We start from the raw sequence: 24,363 nt of genomic DNA, 5'->3' as shown, positions 1-24,363 counted from the left end.
CCATGAAAGACATGCTTACTTCACTTTGCATCAATTTATATAAGTCTTCCCAGGTTTTTCTGAAACCATCCTGATCATCATTTGTTATAGCATAATAGGATTCCATCACAATTATATGCCACAACTTGTTTAACCAGTCTCCAATGGGTGGGTATTCCCTCAAAAACACAAACAAACAAACAAATTTCTGAGTGTCAGTTCTGAGTACCTGGTGTTAAGGGTTATTAATCTTTCTCTCACCTACCAGTGACCACAGGGTCACAAAAAGTCGGACACAACTCAGCAACAACGACAAATGTGAAGCTAAATGGCAAGTTGACTTCCAAATTCTCCTTAGTACGGATGAAAAAAAGGAGAGGGTGACATTGGTTTTTGTGTTCCAAATGCAATAAAAGCATGATATTATGGGATATTTAGTCATCTCATGTTTCAGTGCTCATGATAAGTATTTGCAAAAAGACCACTATGAAAATTATTGATTCTTATGTGCCAACATCTGTCTCTGGGAATAAAGAGGTAGAAAAATTATACAAAACACTCACAAGGACCCTCCAAATTAAATCAACATATATTTTGATACTCAATCATGACTTTGATGCATAGATAGGAATAGGTGAACTTAGTGCAGAATATGTTGGAAAGTATGGTTCAGAACTAAGGAATGGCAGAGAAACATGAGAAGACTTACAGGAACTGATGCAAATGAAATGAATGGAATGAGAACAATATATGTAATGCCTAATCCATTTTGCTTTTTGAATTTAAACTATGATTTTATTAGTATGAGAACTCCTGATAAGGAAATGCCCTCTACCAGTGTAAGTCAGCAACTATTCTGCAAATTTTAGAACTACATGGAACACTGAGTGGTTAAGTGATTTTCCTAGGGTCTCATAGCTTGGATGTGTCAGAAGAAAAACTGAATTCTGGTCTTCCTGACTCTGGATCTCCATATACATCATGCTGCTTCTCAATGACTATAATAATATCCTAGAAACAAAGTTGAATGCAGCATTACTGTACTGATAGATCTGGGTGCTAGGTAATAGATGTGAAGATGCTTTTCTCCTGGAAATAGAAAAGGTAAGTGTTTACTGGTATGGAATACTATGTACACCTTCAGAAACAGTAACTGTGTTGCTGGTTTCATTTAATCATTTTCCTTTATTACAAGGCACATTTGGTTGGGGGGAGGGGAATAGAGGAGGTTAGCTATGTCTAGGACTGATATAAAAACAGAAGCACTAATAAATTAATAAGGAGTAAGGAATGATAGAAGCCAAAGGCTTGCACAGAATTCTCAACCTGGATATCATGAACATTTTCTTTGAGAATTTATCAGAAAGTTCTGGATATGGGAAGCATCAAATAGCATGACAAAAACGAAAGTAGTGCTATATTAATAGATAGTAAATGACTTGTTACTGATACAGTCAGTTCTGATTCAGTTATCTGCACATAGTTATCATTGGTTTTTAGAGCACATCTTAGAGCCAGAAGAAAGAATAAAAATGAGAAAAATATTTATCAGGCTATTAAAATAACACTAGCCAGATCTATTTAAATGAGCTAGGGGTACCAGAAAATGAGTAAAAGGTGGAAAAGACCATCATCAAGCAATTTACAACAGTTTTGTAAGAAGCTTAACCAATAAAAATCAAATACCATAATGAGGGGACAAGAAAGTCTTTAAAAAATCCCCATAGTCAGTAGACTATTGACTTATTTACCAAATAGATGTAGAAACCAACAGCCACTTCAGCTTGAAATACAAACAGATTTGCAAGATCTTAAAGAGGAGTATAATAGAAGATTATAAATAGTATTTCTATATAAGACAATGAGTAGTGGAGGGGGAAAAAAAACAAAGAATGTTTGTCAAGAAAGCCACCTAAGCAAAGCCATTGTGAAGCTATTAAAGGATGAAATTAGACAAAGAAGAACAAACAAATGAAAGATGGAAAAGATCTGCCAAAAATTTTATAATGAATTCTTTTCACCATCAAGGACTGTGGAGCCATCTTATTTGGACTCTAATATCATACTCCTAAGTGTGCTTATAGAGAGAGGAAATAGCACTGAAGGAAATAAAGAAAAGTGATATATTCAGAGGATCCCCATGCTAGAGGCAATATAATTTTAAGGCTATTAAGGATCAATTCTCAAGATGTCTGAAGGAGAAGATACCAAAGACTTGGAGGAAAACCACCCCCTCAACCCCTCCCCCCAATAGTGGTGTACATGGATTAGAATTGCACAGGGTCAGGGTCATAATTTCCATCATTGGAAAGATAACCCACATTGATGAGGCAGTTAACAACCATTTAAATGCTACTATATGCCAGGCACTATACTAGGTGTCAGAGATACTGTACAAAGAAAAGCAAAAGATGTCTCTACCCTCAAAGAGGTTATATCCTAATGGAGAAGATGACACAAAAACTATGTACATACAAGATAGATACCAAGCTCCCACCTGTCTGGGAGTCTATTAATAGAATGTTTTGAGCTTGTCAAACAGATTCAGAAACCATGAATAATGGAGTAAAATCCTAGAAAGGATTAAATAGAAAATAAGCGAGTTCTGTACATGTTAAGTTCTCAATAAAGTTTTCATTGTTAGATGAATGAATCACAATGTAGGTTATATCATTTGAAAAAGAGGACATTTATATCATGAACATAAGAAAAAGATGGGACATCATTAGATATCTTAAATTATACATCTGAATTATGTCTAGGTTCCTCACTAATATTGTTGAAAACTCTCTCCTGTCTATAATTAGTCATCTTTCTGTTAAAGACCAGGCAGAAACCTCTGCTTCCTACTGATAACACTTTCCCTGCTCGTAGCAGGACTTTTTTTCCCTTATAAAAAACCAATACATATTACTATTCTCTCTCTCTCTCTCTCTCCTTCCCTCCCTCCCTCTCCAAATTATATTCTGGTAGATATTTCTGTATGCTAGTAGCTGTATAATTCTCCATTTCTGCCTGAGAGAAGATAAATTTCTAATTTGGTCACTTCCTGATGGCTCTTAATTAAGGAACAAAGGATAACTTCTTTCTTGGGAATTGTTGGAAGGGACCCCAGAAAGGGTCCTCCTGGCTGCCTGATAATGCCTCTCACTCCTCTCCAGGCTTCACTCTGGATGTCCTCTACTGTACCTCTGCTCTCCATTCTGAAACCTCATGGCAGTCCTAGAATTCACACATTTATCCTCCTCCTTTGTGGCTTCTCCTTCTGGTTGGATTGCTCCTCCCAGAACTTCCATTTAAGGAGGTTCTCAGGCCAGCTACGTCTTATTCTCCTTCAGTATGTCCTCTGGACCTTCTCTACCATGCCAAGCTTGGTACCTTTGGTGATGCCCTTCCCAATTCTCTCTCCCCTCTCCCATTTTAGCTTCCTTTGATATATTATCTTCCCTCATTAGAATACAATCTCCTTGAGGGCAGGAACAGTTGTTTAATCTAGTACCTGCCATGTAGAGAGTACTTAATCAATGTTTGTTGACTAGCTGTCTATAGGTCAATTGTAAATCGGTTGTTGTTCATTGGAGACTTCACCTATCTACTACACCTTGGTCATTTAGCCTTCTGAAATCCTCAGACATCTGTAAATCAATGTTCAGAACCAAAGCCTGAGAATTAGGCTTGATATGCTGTGATGATGGGTCAGTTTACAATACAAAAAGGAAGGAAGGCTCTGCTTGGCTGACAATAACAGAGTGAAATCTGAGAAACATGGGAGAAGTGAAAAAGAGACGATGAAGAAGAAGGATATGACTAGTGGAGGCAGTCAGCAGTATCAGGACCAATGGTGGTAGGATAGCAGTTGACAAAGAAGAAAAGGAATGGGTACGGGGCTATGGATGTGGCAGACAGTACATAAGATAGGGCAAATATAGGGAAGATTTCCCCCAAAAAACAACTAAAGATTTAAAGTTTAGACACTTCTGGGGTTGTCCTTTGGACCTCTAGACAAATAGAATCAGAATCACAAAGCGTATATTTAGATATAGGACTTCAAAAGTCATCTAGCCCAACCCATCCCTGAAGCATGTATTTTATTTTATTTCTATTTTGTAAAGATCCCTTTGCAAATCTGAGATAAGTGGTCATTCACATACCACTTAAAGAACTTCAGTGACAGAACCTCACTGCTCTCTACCACTAATTACCCTCTACCTCTACCTCGGAAACTACTTCTACATTCCATTTATGGGTAATTCTAATTGTTAGGAGTTTTTTCCTTATGTAGAACTGAAATTTTTCTCCTTGTATCTCCCATGCACTGATCTTAGTTCTAGGATGAAACTAAAAAGAGAGAGACAAGGAGAGAGAGATCTACTCCCTATTCTATATAACAATCTTTCAAATATTTAAAGATAACCATCATGTCCCCTTTAAAGTCACTTTTTCATTAGGCTAAACACCTCATTTTGATTTCGAGGGCGGGCAATATAATGGTCCTTAAGGTTCATGTGATTCTCCTCTTCAGGTTTAGGGGATTGATCTTAGTTGATGAGTTTTCAGTCACAATTGCTCTGAGCTCCCAGTTAGAGGAAAATTCCGAACATTTAGTCAGAGATGAGGTGTCTGACAAGTTTTATATTTATATCCATCTCTAGTTAACCCATGGCTTCTTTGTGTTTGAGACACAATTCTGTTTACTAGAAACTTGGGTATCACAACAGTAAGATTATATTATAGCTTCTGAGGATAGACAGACACTGGGAGGTGAAGTTATGAAAATAAACCTCTTCTCTTGGGACTTCCCTCAGCCTGAGTCTTCTGCTCTGACATGGCTGTAGAACTAATGATTCTCCACCATATATCTGCCATAGCTCACTTCTCCCTTTCCTCTTTAGGAATGTGCATGGAATATCATGCTTGCTTCAGCCTTTCAAATCCAGAGCCTCAGAATCTCTTATCTGGTTCTGAAAAAGCTGCTTTCTTTTATACAAATACCTTATGGAGGGAACAAGTCTCTCATGCAATGACTTGATTCAAGCAAGTCAGCCAGTCGATAAACATTTCTTAAGTCCTACTATGATTTGCCAAGCTCTCTGTATAGGCTCTCTTTATACTTGGCTCTGATTGATTCAATAAAGAGTTCTTATGCAACAAAGACAATTATTTTTAAGTGGGTGGGATAATCAATAGAGTTCCATTCCTATAGTCTTTTTAATGTTTAAATCAGCACAGTAACTAACCTTCATAGGATCTAAGATTTAGAACTGAAAGAGATTTTAGAGATTATCTAATTCAACCATCTCCGTTTCCTCACATGTAAAATGGTCACATTTTATAAGATCACACAGGTTGTAAAAGACAAAGCTTCAACTTGAACCTAGGTCAGGTTCTCTGACTCCAAATTCAGCATATTTTCCACAAGTGCATTATTACACTTGGAATCAGGCTGTGTGGTCTCAGATCTGCTACGTGGGGCAGCTGTGGACATGTCACTTAATTACTCTAGACTCCATTTCTGTATCTTGAGCTGTTTTGTTGTTGCTGTTTTTGTAAACTTTAAAGGGTTACCTATGTGACCGAGGAACTGCCCATGTGATGAATGTATGTCCAGATTTTACAGAATGCTAATGACTGGCTTGAGTGTGTACAGCATCCCTCTCTAGCTCCTCCCTACTGAGGACCATCTAGGGCCTTCTTTCTACACCTATCCCCGCCCCCCCCCCCCAAAAAAAAACCAGTTCAGAGAATAAAGAGGTTGGGGAAGAGGGAATGAAAGATAGCAGGCAGAGAGAAATCCAGCAAGATTCTGGACAACTGAATATTTAGTTCTCATTTTCCTGTGGCCAACTCTTTCTTTGCCTATTAAATCTCAAAGTTCAAAAAGTTAAATTTTCTGAACACATTTCAATATATTTAAGACACCATGCCTCTTGCAAACTTTCTGAACTATTATTTCACATATTCACTAAACTTGGAGCCCATCAAATTGATTTTTGAGCTGTTCTCTTGCTTAGTCCAGCAGCAAATAGCATGGCAAGCCAGTCGAATTCATTTCATGCATATGATTCCTTTCTTAAGAAATACAATATTAAAGGGTCCCTCCTGGGATATGCCTGAAACTCCCCCGTGAAAATAAACTCCATAGACTATTTCTCTTTTATTTCATTGACTATGTTCCCCCTTTAAAAAAAAAAAGCTCCATTTGTGTTCTACAAGACAGACTCCCTCTCCAAGATTAACATTTCTTATGATCGTTCCTGACAGTGGATCTACTTCCAGAGGCCCTGCTAAGGATAACCAAAAAAGGGCATGGAGCGAGATGGTTTTGGCAGCCTGAGCACAGTTTCAGAGCTTTTTAGGTCTCGAGTTTTTTTTTTCCTTTCTTTTTTTTCTTTTTTCCTTTTTTTTTTTTCCTGATGAGTGATTTGCTGAGCATGCCTAGAGAATGACAGGCATCTCTACAGAGGCTGAAACCACCTTGGCGTTAGTGTCGTCACTGGCTGCTCATTAGAAAATCTACAGGACAATGCATACCACCAACTTCAGCCCGTAAACATAAGGGATATGTATTCACTTAGCACCGACTTCTGGGAGGGGCTAGGGAAGGGCGGTCTGGAGTTTTATTGAATAGAGCTGTGTGCATTATTAGCCCGCCTGCAGTTTCTGGCTGTGTGCTCCTGCCTAAAGAAGTCAGGGTGTTCATTTCCTTCCTAGTCCCTTAGAAGATTTTTTCAGCTACAGAGGTAAGGGACAGGGGTACTTCTTTTCTCCTCTCCCCCTCCCCTAAGGAATTTGGCGACCTCCTTAAGGTTTCCACCAGGCTCCCGGGAAACACGGCACTGGCTGCTGAGTCCGACAAGCTGCGCGGATCCTCCGTCTGTCTGGGCTGTGGTGCCTGGAAGATAGATGTTCAGGGAGCGAGGCAGCCCCAGGGAGGAGATTTCGAATTTTGCCCTGTGGCATGATGAGCATTCCGACTGTAACTTAGAGTGAGCGCTCCACGGCTCAGAGTCCAACCTATTGTTGAAGAGCAGGGATTCGAATGAAATTGATGGGAAATCCCTGGTCCAACCCTTGCTTAGCCAGTGCCTGTGTATGGGTCTAATCGCCTTATACCGACTGCCTTAAAACAATGGTTCTATCTATGCTCCGTGTGTTTTCAGAGTTCTGAGGAACGATTACAGCGTTTGAAAATCTTTAAGGTGTCATGGGGAAACAAAGCTCTTCTGGCTTTCTGCAAATTTCTTTGTATTTTATTCTGCTAGTTAAAAAGTTGCAAGAATCCAAAGTTAGGGATGGGGAGGGAATTGTAACTGATGGGGCACTTCTGTTTTGGTTAATTTAAGTGACCTCTGAAACTGTTCATATTATCTACGAGATTCTATTTTCCAGAAAAATCTTTTTTTTTAGTTGACGGGAGGTTGTTCATGTTGGTGTATGTGTGTATATGTAGGAGTATGTGTGCATGTGTTTGTTTCTAGAAGCTATGTATAAACGTACTGCTTGGGCAAAGTATTCCTTAAAGAGAACTTATTTCCTGTTAAAGTGGTTGATGTGAGAACTGCAGGAGCTGAAGGTTGGAAATATACTCCAGAAAGGAAGGAAACTGACTTTCATTTGAAGATATTCTGACATGTTTGGTCATAAATGGTTGTGCATGTCTGGTAGCTGATAGTGGTATTTCAGGGAAATTCCTCCTAGGAAGGACTGATTGGGATGTGAAGAGAGCAAGGAGCATTTTCCAGGGCTGTGGTAGTATATGGGCAAAACTTGGTCGTGACCCAAATACTTTCTTGGTATTCCTAGGACTGCCTGGCTGATGGGGTTCTGTTGTTGGTAAGCTGAAAGAATTAAATCTTCTGGTTTCATCTGGGCAAACTCTGATGATGAATATGATAAACAAATGATGAATAAATGAAGATTGGTATATGTGGAATGAATGTCAAGTCTGACAATCCTTGAAAATGTGGTTTATTAAAGTGGACATGAATAATGAGTAAACTTGATTTTATTTCTTGGAAGCAACAGTAAGGAAGTTTGATGGTTTGAGGTTGTTGATATCTAACACTTTTTCTACATTATTTTCAGTTTAGCATAATTTTTTTTGAGAGTGTCTCTTCCTCCTTCTAAAAGGGATATATAAGAAAGGAATTCTTTGCAAATTTGGGTCTAGTTCTGAGAAAGAAGTAGATGCAAGTAGCAGCCATAGTTTGATTATTTCCTGCTCCTTGATGAGAACAGGGTAAAAACTATTTTCATAAAAAACTGTTTTCATGTCAGTCAAAATATTGAGACCAATTGCTTTTTCAACTGTTCTTTAAACCACGCAAAGAATGCAGTCTGGAAGGAATTCCAGAACTTTGGGATTGGGTGAGAAATTTTATTTTGGGACAAAGATTGCCAAATTTGATGATACCCAGCTTCTGCTGCCCAACTGTACCCCTTACTCCACAAAAAGGAAAATGAAACACATACCCACACATACAACCCCTTTAAATGGTGATTTTAAATTTCTACCATATGCTGTGGTACTTGGAATGTGAAAGTCAGCAATGTGATAGAAACAAGGGATTATAATTTAAGGGACTGATTACCTTCCACATAGATATTGATTACAACTAATAAATGACAAATCCAGAGAAAAATTAGTGTGAATACACTTTGAACCTCATGGCTGTGTTCTTCTTGGTTGACCTTGTAAATTGAAGCATTTATACCTTGGGGAATAGGAATGTCGGTGCTCTGATTTAGGTGACCACAACCACTGTTACATATCATTCCGTTAAAGAACAATGACCATGATGTACTCTTCTGGAGAAACATCAAGTTCTCTTCTTTGAAATATCCTGGTAGTCATTTACTTTCAGGAGTCTCTGGAAAATAGTCTACTTCCAAAAACAGAGTTTATGGAGAATAATAATGCAATAAAACTCGAGTTTCAGCATTTTATTAAATTCATTTCAGTGAAGAGGAATATAGTGTAAAATTTGTGGAAGAGTCTTCTTTATTTGCATTCCTGAAATGGAAATGGAGCATATATGGCAGATAAATCTAGGGTTGACTTTTCAAGTCCAGGGTCTAAAACCAGTAGGAGACATACTGGGTCAAATGATCTCCTTGGATAAGTGTATACATCTCATATATATATATATATATATATATATATATATATATATATATATATATCTCAAGGGAAAGGAAGCTGTTTTAAACTGAAGCATGAGTGATTTAAATTAGATACAAGAAAGGATTTCCTGACGGCGAGGACTATAAAACTTTCTTGCAAATTGCCAAAATGTATCATGGGAGCTCCTTCTCTGGAGGTCTTTAAAGATAGGTTCAACTTGCATCTGTTGCAGATGTTTGGATAGAGAAAGGAGGAGGAGTGGGTTCTACCCCAAAGGCAGGAGAATGGCCTCAGTGACTTTCAAGTTCCCTTCAAATCCCCAAATCTCTTGTATCCAAGAGTGCCTCCAAAAATGTGCTTCCATGGTGTTTTTTCTTTTTCCTTTTTTAAAGTGTAATTGTCTCCATTCGACATTTTCGTGGTTGCATGGTTTATGGCTACAGTCATTTCTTTAGCAAAACAAAAAGGTAAGTGAACAGTACCATATGATATGAGAGATGGGCATGAAAAGGGATTAACTAGGTCTCCATCTCCCCAGAATACATCACATGCCTCAGAAATGTGGTGGGGTGAGGGTGGGGCAGGCAAAGTGGGGAGGGGGGAAATGCTGACAAAGTAGGTCCCGGCATGCAAATGGTATGGTAGAACTAAAGAGGAGGTTAAAAGGATGCTGCCAAAGAATTTTCATCATTTGGAAAGGGTTTTTTTTTTTTTTTTCTGGATAAAATCTCTTCAAAATGCAAAACAGAACCATTATTTCCTTACTGAAATTCCTTCCTCTGTTCATATGAACCCGTTTGTTATTGGAGGGTTGCCCATAGGTTCTGAGCAGCTGGCTAATTTATAGAAAAGTGTTTAGCTCAGAGTTAATTTATGAGCAGTAGGTCCTAAATGTAACTGGAAAGAACTTAACTGTAGAGTACAGTGTGTCTCCCTGCCTAACGTCATTGAGTGGACACTAAAATTAAACACTCTTGTGCAAATCCGTCCATTATATAGCTCAATGAAATAGCTACCAGGCAAGTAGGGTTTGACTGTGAGCCATGTGCAAACCCAAATTAGGGAACAAATCTTCTGACTGGAACACAGATTGCTAAAATTAAAAAAAGAAATTTCCATGGTGCTTTTGCGGGGGTTTCATCCAACCAGGTGAGGAATTCCTTGGGTATATGTGAAAAAGATGAGGAAGAATGTTCACTCTTCTTACCACTCCATTGCCAATGGATACAAGAAAGCATCGTTAGTATTAATGATTTCTGAGGTCTTGAAATAAACACCTGCCTTCCAAAGTGTCAAGCAAAAACCCAATAGAGAGCTTCTCATACTTTTTGTTTCCTTCTTAATGAGTCAATAAGTATTTATTAGGCACCTACTGTGGGCAAGATATTTTGCTATATGGTGTGAACATATGCAGATGGGTAATATAATACCCTCAAGGAACTTGTAGCATAACTTCCAGACTTAGGAATATGTGCATAAAAAGATAAATTTCCAAATCAAGATTTTATAGAAATGGTACAGACAAATTCTATAGGAGCTGGGGGCGGGGGGGGAAGGTTAGGAAGAGGGGGAAGAGAGAGAGAAAGAGAGAAGGAGAGAGTGAGAGAGTTAGTTTACTGTGGGTCAGATCATCAAAGTGGGCTTCTTGGAAAAAGTGAGGCAAGAAGAAAAGGTGCAAATTTGATATACAGGAAAGGTTGATGGGTGTCCCAGGAAGATGGAGAGTGGAAATGGTGGGAGTAAAGTTAAGGAGCCAGGAATGCATGAAGGCAGTCCAATGGGCAGGAGATTGACATGCCTCCAGTAGAAGGTTTGTGTAGGGGGAAAGTGGTAATTAAGGTTAGAAAATATGACCCAGGTGTGGGCCGTATTGTAGAAGGCAATGCTAAGAAGTTAGGACTTTATGCTAAAGGCAGGGGGAACCTTTGAAAGGTTTTCTAAGGAGGGAACTCTCACAATGAAAGCTTTATTTTAGGACTATAATCTCATAGTAAAGTGCAAGAGAGGAGGGGAAGGATAGTAGAGACAGGAAGATGAGTTTGGAAGGACATGCCAAGCATAGCCCACTTCTGAGGTACAGAGAACATAATAACTTTTTGTGGAATTGAATTATTGAGCTGAAGTGATAAGTAAAAATAGGGATGGAGAGCAAGAGGGAGAGAGAGACAGAGAGACAGAGACAGAGACAGAGACAGACAGAGACAGAGAAAGAGACACAGAGAGACAGAGAGAGAGTATAGGGGATAAGAACACGAGGAAAATCCAGGTACAGACTAAGGCCAGCTTTCTACTTAAAGTTAGGTATAGGACCCAGCTCCTTTCCTTTCCTCTTTCCTTTCCCTCTCCTCTCCCTCTCCTCTCCTTCTCCCATCCTCTCCTTCTCCTCACCATCTCCTCCTCCTCCCCTCCCCTCCCTTCCTCTCCTCTCTCCTGTCCCCTGTCCTATCCCAAAACCTTAAACCTACTACACTCTGAAACTGGGACTCCAAGGTGCCCCTGCCAAGGGCTCCTGGACCCCTCTAGCTTTAGAGTGATTATCAATAGTAACTGTTGCTGTTTCTCACCCAATCTGATGCCTTTCTTTTTCTTGACCTCATTAAAGGGGCTATGCCCTGGATATTTCTTAAACAGGCCTATTCAATGAATGGGTGTTGCCTCACCCTAAGTGAGTGCCTGCAAAGACCTTGGACTAAAGGACCCAAGGTCTCCCAGTGCATCCTGGGCCACCTCCAGTCATCCTGATGAATATCAGGATTCAGATGGTTCCGGAGAAGTGAGGCTGGTGATCTGCACAGCCCTCCCTTGCTCAAAACAAAATCAAGTGCAAGTCATGTCATCATTTCTCTGATGGCAAGGTCTTTTTCAGCAAAGGACGAACACGAAAAATAAGGCCAATGTGTACATGGGAAAGAAATCACATATGGAAGCAAGGAGTCATTTAACCAGATCAATGGGTTTAGGGCAGGGTTCAAGGAAGGAAAGACAAAAGAAAGAGAGGTGAGGAATGAAGGAAATAAAAAAGAAGAAAAGAAAGAGGAAGGAAATAACAAACAAAAAAAGAGAGGAGGAAGAAAAGAAGAAAAGAAAGAAAGGAGAGGTCCAGACCTGTGATTTCATTTGCGTAGGGAACTTCTAGTGAGAATTGCCAGGAAGTTCTCTCTGCCAATGTAGACCAGTAACTCATCTATAATTTACAGTATTACAGAGTAACCTGGGACAGTACGAGGTTAAATGACTGGACCATGGTTGCCCAGCTAATATTTTGTGAGAAAATGAATGGACTCAGCCCTTCCTGATTCCAAGATCTACCCTTAAGCCGCTGTACCAAGCTGCTTCTGAAGGATATTACAGAGGATAGATCAGTAAGTCCCAGGGACAACTGAATATCTGGGGGAAAAGAAGGAATCCAAGCTGTCTAAATGGCAGTCCCAGAACTGTAGATGGCAGTGGGTCACAGACTGAGCTGGGATAAGAATGAGAACACAGGCTAAAGTCACAGGTGAGAGCCAGACCTTGAACTGTCCTCTTTGACCAGAGTATAGAAAAGTCTGAAACCTGGAATAGGAATGTCTCTAGGTACTAAAAGTCAGAAGAAACTGGCCAAGTTGGAGATAGGACATCATGAATAGGGAAGGCTGAGGAAAGCAGTGAAGGCAGAGACTAGATAAACAGAACTGGCAGCAGCCTGACTCGTGCACTTTACTGCTCTAATCTGGTTAAGTGTCTTATCTCCTGTATCCAGCTGCCCTGAATTCCTGACTCTAAACCTAGTTTTTATAATCAGAACCTAGTCTGGAATATAAGGATGCACCATAGCTGGAGTGGAACATCAATTGATCTTAGGGGCAGAGCACTTTCTCTAATACTGCCTACCTATGTATAATGGGTGACTGGGGTTCTTTATCATCTATCAGATGAGGGGTTGAGATCATCAGAAAATAGTTCCTACCAGAACTAGATCTCATAATCTATTGGTCCCTAGGATTTCTGGGTAAAGCAAGTGGGTGGTGCAAAATCTAAGGCCACAGTCAGGAACAACATCTGTGGGAGCCAAAAGAGCAAATTAAGGAGAATAAAGGAACAGTAAAGGAACTTGATAACTGAGGGGTGGAGGGTAGTTTCAGGCCCAAAGCTTTTATATGGATTTTGGGGACATTTGGAGAGTGTATGAGTAGGATAAAGCAATCACTTCTCGCAGGACCACTAGAGTTTCTGAGACTTGAAAATGATAGTTCCATAGCTGGAAATCAAATCCTAGAATTTAAAGCTTAAAAAAGGACTTTTGAGGTCATCTGGTCCTCTCTTTTCCTTTTACAGATAAGAAAACTGAGGGTTAGCTAGGGAGATGGACTTGAAAGATGACATAGCTTATAAAACAACCGAATCCAGATTCAAACTTGGGTCCTCTGCTCTGACTTAAACCAAACTAGTATACCAGAGATCTAATTTGGGGTGGTGGGAAGGGAAAAGTAGTTTTGTTTTGGTTATAGTTTGAGGTGCCAATAGGTTATACGAATAGTGATATCCTACAGGCAATAGGAAATGCAGGTCTAGAATCTCAGAGAGTAATAAGACGATAAATGTAAACTTTGGAGTCATGCCTTTAAAAAGGATAGTTGAAAACATGGAAATGAATAGAAGACTGCCACCTGGACATTGGGTAACCTACGTTTCAGTTATTCCTAGGAGGAGGAATTAAAGGTGAAAAAAGGGAAACTAAAACATGGCCAGGTCCAGACAGATGGGAGAAGCAGGATTGACATGGAGACCAAGGGAAAAGCATTTGAAGAAAGAATGAGTGGTCAATCATGTCTGCACAGAGTCCCCGGAGAGTGAGGATTAAGATGGACTGGGTTTTTAGGAGCCCACTGGTGATCTTTGAGAGTACAGTTTTGTAGAGTGTTATGGTTAGAATAGGAGCCAGATTGTAAAAGATAATGGAGGGAATGGGTGGGGAGGAAATAGAGGAAGTGAGTGCCAACCACTTGCTATAATAGTTCAAAAGTGAAAGAAAGGAAAGAAATACTTAGTGGGATAACAGTTTCAAGCAGTTATTTGTTTGTTTGTTTTTTAAAGATGAGAAAGACTAGGGCAAATTTTGAGAGAGAAGAGTAGAAAGTGGAGAGGGAGAGAGTAGCATTTTGAAGGCAAACTGGGGTCTTCAACTTTTTAGAAAAAGACTTGAAGCTGACACGTAAAGGGTAACATGACCAGAGTCCACTGCGGCCCCATCACTGACCAATCAAGGACCTTGAGCAGCCAATTGGTCAAAATTGACCATTTGAGGGGATGTAAATCAGAACAAAAGTGGAGGATGGAGCCTTAGAGGACCAGGAAGGCTTCCTTCCTTCCATGAATGGCATGAAAAAGAATGGAAAGAGTGCCAAATTTAGGGACAAAAGGACTGGGTTCAAATTCTGACTCTTTTATGTGCTGGTTGTGACTTATTGGACAAGTGTCTTTACTTCCATGAGCCTAAGTTTCCTCATCTGTAAAAAAAGGGTTACATTATTTCTAAGATCTTTTCTAGCTCTAAATCATTACTGTAAGCATAGAATAGCTGGCATTGATATAGGCTTTAAAGTTTGCAAAGCACTTTGCATCTTCTTCATTTACTCCTCACAAAACCCCTGTGAGTGAGGTGCTATTATTATCTCTACTTAACAGATGAGGAAACAGGCTGAGAAAGGCTAAGTGACCTGACGAGGGTCACATAGCTGATAAGTGTCTGAGGTAGGATTCACTCTCACATTTTCTTGACTTCCAAGTCTGGTCAGTTATCCATGTTGCACTGCCCAGGCAGAGAGAATAGTTACAAACCCAGAGAGATGTTGTGGTGGAAAGGAGGATAGATGAGGGGACTATCATGCTCCTCAGGTTGTAACTCCAGATGGACTCCACATTTTCAGTAAAGTAGAAAAAGAAATTGTGTACCATGTGTGATGGGGGGGGGGGGGGAGTGGGGGAGACAAAGATCGAGCTTTTGAGAGGAGTGGTGAGAGTTTGAAATAAGTCTGCTAAGGAATCATCAACTAATCAAAGGATCATCTGAAGGGAGGATGATTTTATTAAAGGAAAATCTTAAGCATTTTAAGATGAAATATATTCAAGTGTTCCTATATTCTTTAATGGATTTGATGCTTCTCAAGGGTATTTGAGGAAGTGAGTATGTGTGTGTGTGTGTGTGTGTGTGTGTGTGTGTATGTATGTGTGTGGTTTCTTTTTCTCATCATATAAATGATGGCCCTATATAATTTGAAGATTAATCACTCAATAGTTTCCTGAGGTTTCTGTTATTGTTTTATGAGCATGAGGATGAAATTACTTGGCTACCAAGAAACAATGTTTCTTGGAGAGGAACTTATTAAGTAGAAAATTTTAATTATCTCCTTCCATACCTGACCTGGAACATTCATAATAAAAATAGCCTCATTTCCCTCCAGGCACATTGTGGAAGCTGAGGAGGTATCCATTCTGATTGCACATTGAAAGTGAATGATTTAGCACCTAGTAGTTATGGAGCCAGAGCATAGCTGCTGTCTCAGGGAAGTGACAAGCAGAAGCTGACACCGAAGTTTCTAGCCTGAAGATTTAAAGGAATAAATGCTACTATTAAGAGAGAGTTGATTCAGTTCAATTCAACAAATCTTTAATTGATTCAATTCAATTAAAGAAACCTGCCATATTTAAGGTACTGGGACTAGAAAGATTTAAAATGATAAGATCTTTACCCTCAAGAAGCTTACAATCTCCTCTGTTATCTCCAGTCTCCTATTGACCTTTTACACAGATGCCAAAATTATCCTAAAGCAAAGATCTGACCAAGTCGACTTCCATGCGATCCCTGTTGTCTTTTAGGTAAAATACAAACTCTTCACTCTGTCTTTAATCTTTTTCCTAATATGATTCCAGCCTACCTTTCGAGATTCACTTTCTATCACTCTCTTTCATGAACCCCAGGTTTCAGGCAGACTAACATACTTACAATTCCCTGAACTTGACGTTCCATCTCCTGCATCTTTTGCCTTGAACAGCTGCAATGTACTAGCTTTTCATCTCTAACTCTTAGAATATTTAGATTCCTTCAAGGTTCTACCACCTTTTCTGTGAAAACTTTCTTGACTTGTTAATATTCTCTCTCATTAAATTACCTTATATTTACTTAACTGTAGTTAAGTTAAGTAATTTTGTATTTCCCATCCCTACTTGCAATAGAATATCATCTTTTGAGGACTGTTTTTCATTTTTGTCTTTAGGCCCTTAATGTCTAGCAAGATGCCTTAAATGAGGAAATCCTTAACAAATGGTTACTAAATGAATGATACAAGATAGCATGTAATTGGGTAAGAAGAGAGATCCAGACAAACTTCTCTAAGAAAATTTGAGGAGATTGAGAACACTTTCAGCTGGGAAGCAATCAGGGAAGACATGAACTGAGAATCTTAAAAGGCAAAAATGGAAAGTAATACATTCCAGGCATGGGGGATAGCCTTTGTAAATGCACGGAGGCAGATGTCAAGATCAGAGAACAGCTAGCAATTCATTTTGGTTGGAACATAGAATCTAAAAGGGATGTCAAGAGTGGGAACAGACTTAGCAGGGGTGGTGATCAATTTGATTTTGGATGGGTCATGTTTGATGTGATAGGAAAGCATCCATATTTCTAGGTCCAGGAAGGCAATAGCAGGCATTAGGGATCATCAGATCCCTGGGATATAATAGATTAATAAGAGTTGGATTAAGAATAAGTCATAGGTCAGGGGCAGTGTCATGATCAGGGCTCCAATAGTGGAAGGATGGGCCAGACCAGAATGATTGGTACCCAGAGACCAGACAGACCCACAGGATCTGTCCTAGAAAGCAGATACTAGAGGAGATTCAAACAAATACAGACAACAGGTGTAGATTTTAGTGAAGGGTAGAGGCTAATAGCAGGTGGGAGGCAGAGTTCAAGGAAGAGAGGCAGGTAAAACCTGGAAATAGGTAGTAAGGCCGGAGCCAAGGACCTGGAAATTAGGGGTAGGTCTCTAGTCATTGAAAGGGCTTATGTAGAAGGAAGCAAAGCAGATTCCCAGTCCCTTAGCAGGAGAGGGATACTAGGAAGGGAACCAAGGCAGGAGGGAATTGGATTTAGGGAAACTGCAATACAAAGCCAAGACCCACAGCTACTGAAATTGGGGTGTGAGGCCAGAATAGAGCCAGCAGCAAGATTTCCTGGTTCCTAAACATCTGAGCTATTGACTAAAGGGTCCTTTTGTTCTCCCATCTAGAGACAGATCTGACTCCGAATCTGGGTTAGGATTTTACTTCCAAGTAGGAGTCATGGCCTCCACTATAAACAGTTAAAAAACTACACAGACGGGGAACCAAATGAATCTTTACGGCCAGGTATGTCAAGAAAGAGCATGATAAATGGTGAGGCTTGGAAAGCAAGAGAATCTGTAAGTTAGAAAGTGGATCAGAAACCAGGAAGTTAATAAGCAGTTCAAGGCAGAGTGTTAATAACTGGAGAGGTGATTTTGTATCCTTAAGGTCACATGAGACTTGATAAGTAAAATGGATTACTTATCTACTTCTGAGTGCATTTATTCTCTCTATCCCTTTTATGAAATGGACAGGTTGAATAAGACTTATGTGGAGGCTTACAAGTGATAGTAACTGAAAACTTGGGTCTTTTGTTCCATATTTATACATCTTAGGATTCATGTAAAAAAGACCTGGGGCTTTGGTCGGCCACAGCCTAATATGAATCTGTACTATGATGTGGCCACCAAAATAGCCATGCAATCTTAAGTTGCATTAATGGAAGAATATTCTCCAAAATCAAAGAGATGGTAGTTCTATTGTATTCTGTCTTAGTCAAACCACATCTAGGGGTTAATTTCAGTTCTGAGGTCCAAATTTGAAGAGAGACTGACAAACTGGACTGTGTCCAGAGGAAGGGGCAAGGATGGTGAGAGATCTGAAAATGGTGTTACCTATGGAATGACTGAAGGAACTGGGGATATTTGGCTTGAAGAACCTTACAGGTTAAAGACAGTTTTCAAATATTTGGAAGACTGTCATGAAGATGAAGCTGTAGATTTATTCTGTTCTGCTCCAGAGGGCAGAACTAGCACCAAAAGGGGAAATTAAATTATATGAAAAAATATACTAACAGAAGAAAATGAAAATGGCACAGTTCCAATGTTACAGTGGCCAGAAGATTGTTAAACTAGCTGGGAGGCCAGGGCCAGGAAAATGGACCTAGGCAAGGATCAAGGACATGAAGCATACTGACACACCTGGGGCTTAATGGAAGCTTTGAAGGCTGGTCTTCCATTCATTTCCCAGCCCTTGTTTATTAAGATAATACAACAACCTTTCAGGGAGCTATTACATGTTGTTTGGGAGGAGGGGACGCTAGAAGAGACTATAGTCTGGCGATACAGGGTGGCGATGGAACCCTCCAGGAAAGTCTTGCAAAGGAACGGTAATGAAGAATTATAGCTACATCTAAGACAAAAAGGTAAGTTGGCCTTCAAAGAAAGGGGAACTGAAATTTACCTCCTCTCTGACTGTTATCCACATACTGTTGGTCAGTCAACAAGCATATTTTAAAGGCTTACTATGTGCTAGGCAGGGGAGCTGAGTGGCTCAGTGGATAAAGTGCCAGCCTTGGGAGTCAGGAAGACTCATCTTCCTTCGTTCAACTCAATGCTCAACTGAATTTACTTCCAGTGCTGCAATTCCTAATGACAGCTCAGGAAAGAGCAAGGAGGGAGCAAAAGGAGAAGCCGCAACAGGGAGACAAAGAGGGAGGCATCACAGGAGTGTGAATCCATGTTGATAAAATGCTCTTCCCAACAATGGAATAATTTGGTTAAAAGAAATGCTTTGCTGGTGGCAGATGTCCCTAGATGAATAATCTGCTTTAAAACTGCTGCTTTTGTTGTGGTGGTGGTTGTGATTATTGTCAAAGAGGTCTAAAGTTTTGCCCATAAGTTGCAGTTATAGCAACATGCTCTCAAAGAACTTTGAGTTTAGTCAGGGAAAAAACTCTATACAAGTTAGAAAATCATTTGGAGAGTTTAGGAAAGCAGTTCTGGTTGGTCTCAAAAGAAAAAAAGAGACCAACCAATAAAGGTCTCCAGCAATGAAAGGGAATGACTCATAAAGGAGTGAACATATTCAAGCAGAAGACAAATGGCTGTCCCCAGGGATGTTATAGAGGATATTCCCATATTAGGACAGATTTAAAACAGAAAGGTGAGAATTTTTTCAGGAAGGCAAGATTATGTTTTCAGCCAGTAGTTGGAGTGGCATGAGACCATTGACAAAGACTCATCAGACCAAGAGCAGCAGTGAGTGCACCATAAGTACTGCATTTATTGGGAGTGGTGATGGTCAGAAGACATTAGATCCATTCTGCCAAATAGGACAACTAGGAAATACAGTGAATAGAGCACTTTATTTGAATTTAGAAAGACCTGAGTTTAAATACTGTGTCATGGACTTGCTATCTGTGTGATCCTGGGTGAGTCACTTAATTGTAGCACCTACCTCACAAGGTTGTTGTGGAAAGCAAATGAAGTAACGCTGGTAGATCTAGAAGTGCTATATAATGGCTAACCATTATTATTGTCCTGCCTCCAAGACAGTCTCGTGTGCTTAGAAGTGCAGGCAGAGTCCAATTGGATAACACACAAGACCTAGTCACTTTATTTCATGGCTATTTTATTTCATATCTGCCTAGCCTAGTGGATGAGCCTGATTCACCCTCTGGGCTTGTTCTTTGTTTCTTACAAAAAAAAGAAAAGGAATTAGTTTTACTCCAAATAGTCACTCCCAGGGTTGGTACTCCTCAGAAAGGCAAAGGCATTTATCTGTCTAAAAAGTCCCAAAGCTTCCCATGCATTTTTGGTAATAAAGGGTAATAAATCCTGCGAGGTCAAGTTTTCTGATGAGATTTCCGGTATTTGCTTTTCTAAGGAATTGGAAATGTGGCAAGAAGAAAATTTCTCATGGTATTTCCACTTCCTTCCCAAGCACTAAATGAATTGGCAAAGGAAAAGGAGGAAAAAGGGGAGAGGGGTTAAGGCTGCAAAGTGTGGAGGGGGAAAAGGGGGGTATGGAAAAAATGTAAAAAATTATTTCCCTCCTTGGATTATTTTTTTGGGATCAATTATTTTAGGTCTTTAAAGTACTTTGCATTCTTTAGAAAAATCATGAGACAGAGCTCTGCTCAATGCCCCCCTCTGGGGTAAGGAATGTGTACTCCCTTCGGGTGAAGGAGAGAAAAACCTCCACTCTCAGCCCCCATTCTCTCTGGTAGTGGGGCCCGCTCAGCAGCTGGGCCTGACACATCCTTGGCTGCCCTTTTGGAAGCATTTATAGCCAGCCGAAGACCCTAAGTTCAGAGCTTTGATGAGGGGTACTGAGAGGAGGCAGCTAGGCACCTGGGGCAAAACACAGAGAAGGTAACAAACAGGGATACTTTTTAGTTTCCTTTCTATAAGTGTATTTATTTTGGAATGCCAGAAAGTTCAACTTTCCATAAGTGATAGGTATTTATTTTGTGTGGGGAATCCAGTCTCTCAGTTACAAAGAAAACTCAAAACCTTCCGTCAATGAAGAAAACGCTCATGAGATACAACATTCAGATCTGGGTTGTAGGGTTTACAATTTACAATCCTTGTTTAGGGTCCACAAAGTGGAGAAGCAGTGAGATAGCACAGTGAATTGCGTGCTGGGCCTGGAGTCAGGAAGACTCATCTTCCGTAGTTCAAATCTAGCCTCAGACACTTACTATCTGTGGGTCCCTGGGCAAGTCATGTAACTGTTTACCTCTGTTTCCTCTTCTGTAAAATGAGCTGGAGAAGGAAATGGCAAACCACTCCAGTATCTTTGCTATGGAAATCCCAGATGGGGCCATAAAGATTTGCACATGACTGAAAAACAACTGAACTGTGACACCAATATGCAGAAGTAGAACAACTGTGGGCAGTTATTTTATTCTTCCACATAGAAAAAGGTATTCTTTTCTAGTACCCTTCCCCTCCCTCAGGAGTCATTGCTTTGATTGTCACCTAGGGACATGAAGGATTTAATCCCAGGTTTACAGACCACACTTAATTTATACCCAAGAAGTTATTTTCATAGGTAGTAATAATTTCCATAGGATAATAAATTAGATAAATAGGTTTAGACCATTAGGAAGAGACTTTAGAGGTGACAAGATTATAAATTTAGTTCTTGAAGAGACTTTAAAAGTCATTGGGTCCAACTCCTTCATTTTACAGAGGAGAAAATTGAGAGGTTCTGACCCATGTAGGGCAATATAGCTAGTAAGTGTCTGAGATGGGAACTAAAGTCAGATATTCCTGACCCCATTTCCAATGCCCTATCCATTAGCTCCCTAATTTTACAGATGAAGAAACTGAAGCCCAAACAAGATAAATGAATTTCCTAGAATCAAACACCTATGAAATGTCTAAAGCATTGTTCAAACCCTAGTCCACTTGACATCTGGGTCCACTATATACATTTGATCTAATAAGATTAATATTTTGGGTCAAGTTGACAGAATTATTTTCCCTAATTACATTTCATCAACAGAGATGCTGCTACCATAGTTACAGAGAATGGGACAGTTAAGTTTGAATCTGGCATTGGGTTCCATATCTTCATCACTCTCCCACATTGCCTGTACCACTCTGCCCTTCTGACACTGACTTGGAGATAGAAATTCCTGCCTTCTTCTTCCATGTACCCTGTTCTGTGGAAGGCATACATGTGTGAATACTGTTCAGTACAGTTTCACAAGGAATTTGTCCTCATTCTTTCTCTGGCCTCTGGCCTGGGCTTAATTCTGCCCATTGCAGAGATTTTATTCAAACTCTCTAAGAAACTAGAAGCCTTAAAACTGGATGATGTGATAGAAAATGAAGGAGCCATGTAGGGAGGAGTATATTACCTGACTAGAGGCAAGTCTTTCGTGTAGTCTTTTTTTTTTTTTTTGGAGGCAAACAGGGTTAAGTGAATTACCCAGGGTCACACAGCTAGCAAATGTCTGAGGCAAGATTTGAACTTAGGTTCTCCTGACTCTATGGCAAACGCTCTATCCACCATGCCACTTACCTGCCCCTATATGGTCTTGAAAGAGAGCAGGAGCAGTTCAGTTGAAGAGACCAAAAATTCCATCTGAGAAAGAAAAGAAAGGAAGGAAAGGAAGAAAGATATTCACTGAGGGTAATTTTTGTGAATGAGAGACCAAGGAAGCACTAGCTTTGGGGATACAGCTTGGCCTGAGTTCAAGGTTAAGCCTGGAGAATCCACAGAGAGAACCTTTGATCTGTGACACAGGGTATCTTATTTAATCTTTGTGAATGTCACTTTACTCATCTGTAAAATGACCTCTGTAAGATGACCTCTGAGGTTCCTTCCACTTCTAAATTCATGATTTGATGAACTTCATTGTTTAAGAAGCCAAGAAAGAAGTTCTCACTCAGAACTAAGACTAATGGTATGCAAATTGGGAGGTACCCCAGAAACAATATGGAGATCAGTGTGGGGGTGGAGAGAAAGGCAGAAAGAAAGACACAATGAGGGATAAATCAACATGTCAAAGATATATCAATATGGCAGTATGAAACATGCCTCCAGGATCATTCTTAGACCAAAAAGTCTTGGAGGGTTGTGAGAGTCTCAGAGAAGTTAGTTATTTTCCTCATATCATACAACTAATTGGTATCCAAGACAGGATTTCAGCCTAATTTCCCTGACTCCAAATCCAGTACTTTGTCTCTGCAATGAAGGGTACTTTTCATGTTACTTTTTATAAACATACGTATTCTTAATGCTAGAAAATTCTACTCTCCGTGGCTCACAGGCATTTATTTTGTGATAAGGCAAGCCACATGTGTTACAGGGGAATGTTCAAAGTCTCTGGTGAATGGAAACACCTAGTGGATGCAATTTTCAAACTCTCCCGGAGGCTCACACATGCTTTGCTTCAGCTTTGCCTGAAGTTCGTGGGAGTACTCTCATTTTGACTAGGGATTTAGGTAAGGGTCAAACTAGAAGCAATGCTGAGAGAGAACTGTACAGTTCTGTGCTTTAAATGAAGTCCAATCAAACTGGATACATTAAATACTTTGGGTGCCCGTAAATTGCCTCTCTGGATATGGCATGTACTCAAAGATTTCCTTCCATTATAATTTTGCATCTTGAACATTTGAAGGAAGGTATGCTATATAAATGAGCTGCTATGAAGGAGCCATACTGAGGAGAAATCAGTGGCAATGATCTTGGTTCCAAGGTCTTTGAAGGAAAAACCTTCTCTTTGAAGGCAGTAGCAGCAGAAAGTTATTGTTGTGTTTGTCCTTCGTTGCCAAAGAAGACCATGCCATCAGAGAAATGATGACATGACTTGCATTTGACTTTGTTTTGAGTGAGAGAGGGCTATGCAGGTCACCAGCCTCACTTCTCCTCCAGAGCCATCTGAACCCAGTGACCAGATATTCATCAGGATGACTGGAGATGACCCAGGATGCACTGGGAGACCTTGGTCCCTTTAGGCCATAGGTCTATGCAGTTACTCACTTAGGGTGAAGTAATGCCTATTCATTGAATGGGCCTGTTTAAAGTAACTATTAGCAGAATGACAAAAGACTTTGACAGTATTACTAATAGCTGACATATATGTATATACTCCCCCCCATATACATATATAAAATATACAGGCATGCTTAAAGAGAGGCTCTACAATTCTCTGTAGTGTTGCCAACTTAAACACACAGATACATAGATACATATAGAGTGTGTATATATGTATAAACTATATATATGATTTGCCCTTTGAAAGCCTTAAAGAGCATATGTATATATGTGTGTGTATGTGTATGGATATGTATGGACATGTATATACATACATATATATGTAATATTGTATATAAAACCTTAGATGATATAAACCCTTTGAAGAATATATTGACTATTATTTTTTGGCTTTTTGCCCCTTCCCCACTTCCACCCCAACGTCCCCTTTTACATGCATAAATTTGGATCCAATGCATTCCAAATAACCATGATTTATCTGTAGTATAAACTAGCATAGGTATATACCTCAGCATTTAAAGGAATAGGTTTTTAACTGATGACACTATGATCAGAGAGATAAGGTCCTTCTTGCCTCCCTTCTCCTCACTCTCCACCCTCCTTGTGGTCTTGGAGGGGAAAAATGAGAAGGAACTAATTGGCTGGTTAATAGGAATCAGGGA

General features: G+C 39.9%; 1 protein-coding gene across 13 annotated transcripts in view; it reads left to right on the top strand.

Moving 5' to 3' along the window:
* The window catches only part of CALD1 (caldesmon 1), a 268,202-nt gene that overhangs the window by 11,669 nt on the left and 232,170 nt on the right, over positions 1-24,363 (top strand). For 9 of the 13 annotated variants that reach the window (XM_072652677.1, XM_072652671.1, XM_072652687.1 and 6 more), the window contains exon 1: positions 6,222-6,719. The exons of 1 other annotated variant lie outside the window; for it this stretch is intronic. The gene's annotated coding sequence lies outside the window, so the exon portion shown is untranslated. Of the gene's footprint in view, positions 1-6,190; positions 6,720-6,814; positions 7,813-24,363 lie in introns of those variants that run through there. 3 more of the 13 variants (XM_072652685.1, XM_072652680.1, XM_072652675.1) reach the window with 2 other exon arrangements.

This window comes from Notamacropus eugenii, chromosome 3, assembly GCF_028372415.1.
Source record: "Notamacropus eugenii isolate mMacEug1 chromosome 3, mMacEug1.pri_v2, whole genome shotgun sequence".
Lineage (NCBI taxonomy): Eukaryota > Metazoa > Chordata > Mammalia > Diprotodontia > Macropodidae > Notamacropus > Notamacropus eugenii.
This window is presented reverse-complemented; position numbering and strand designations above follow the sequence as displayed.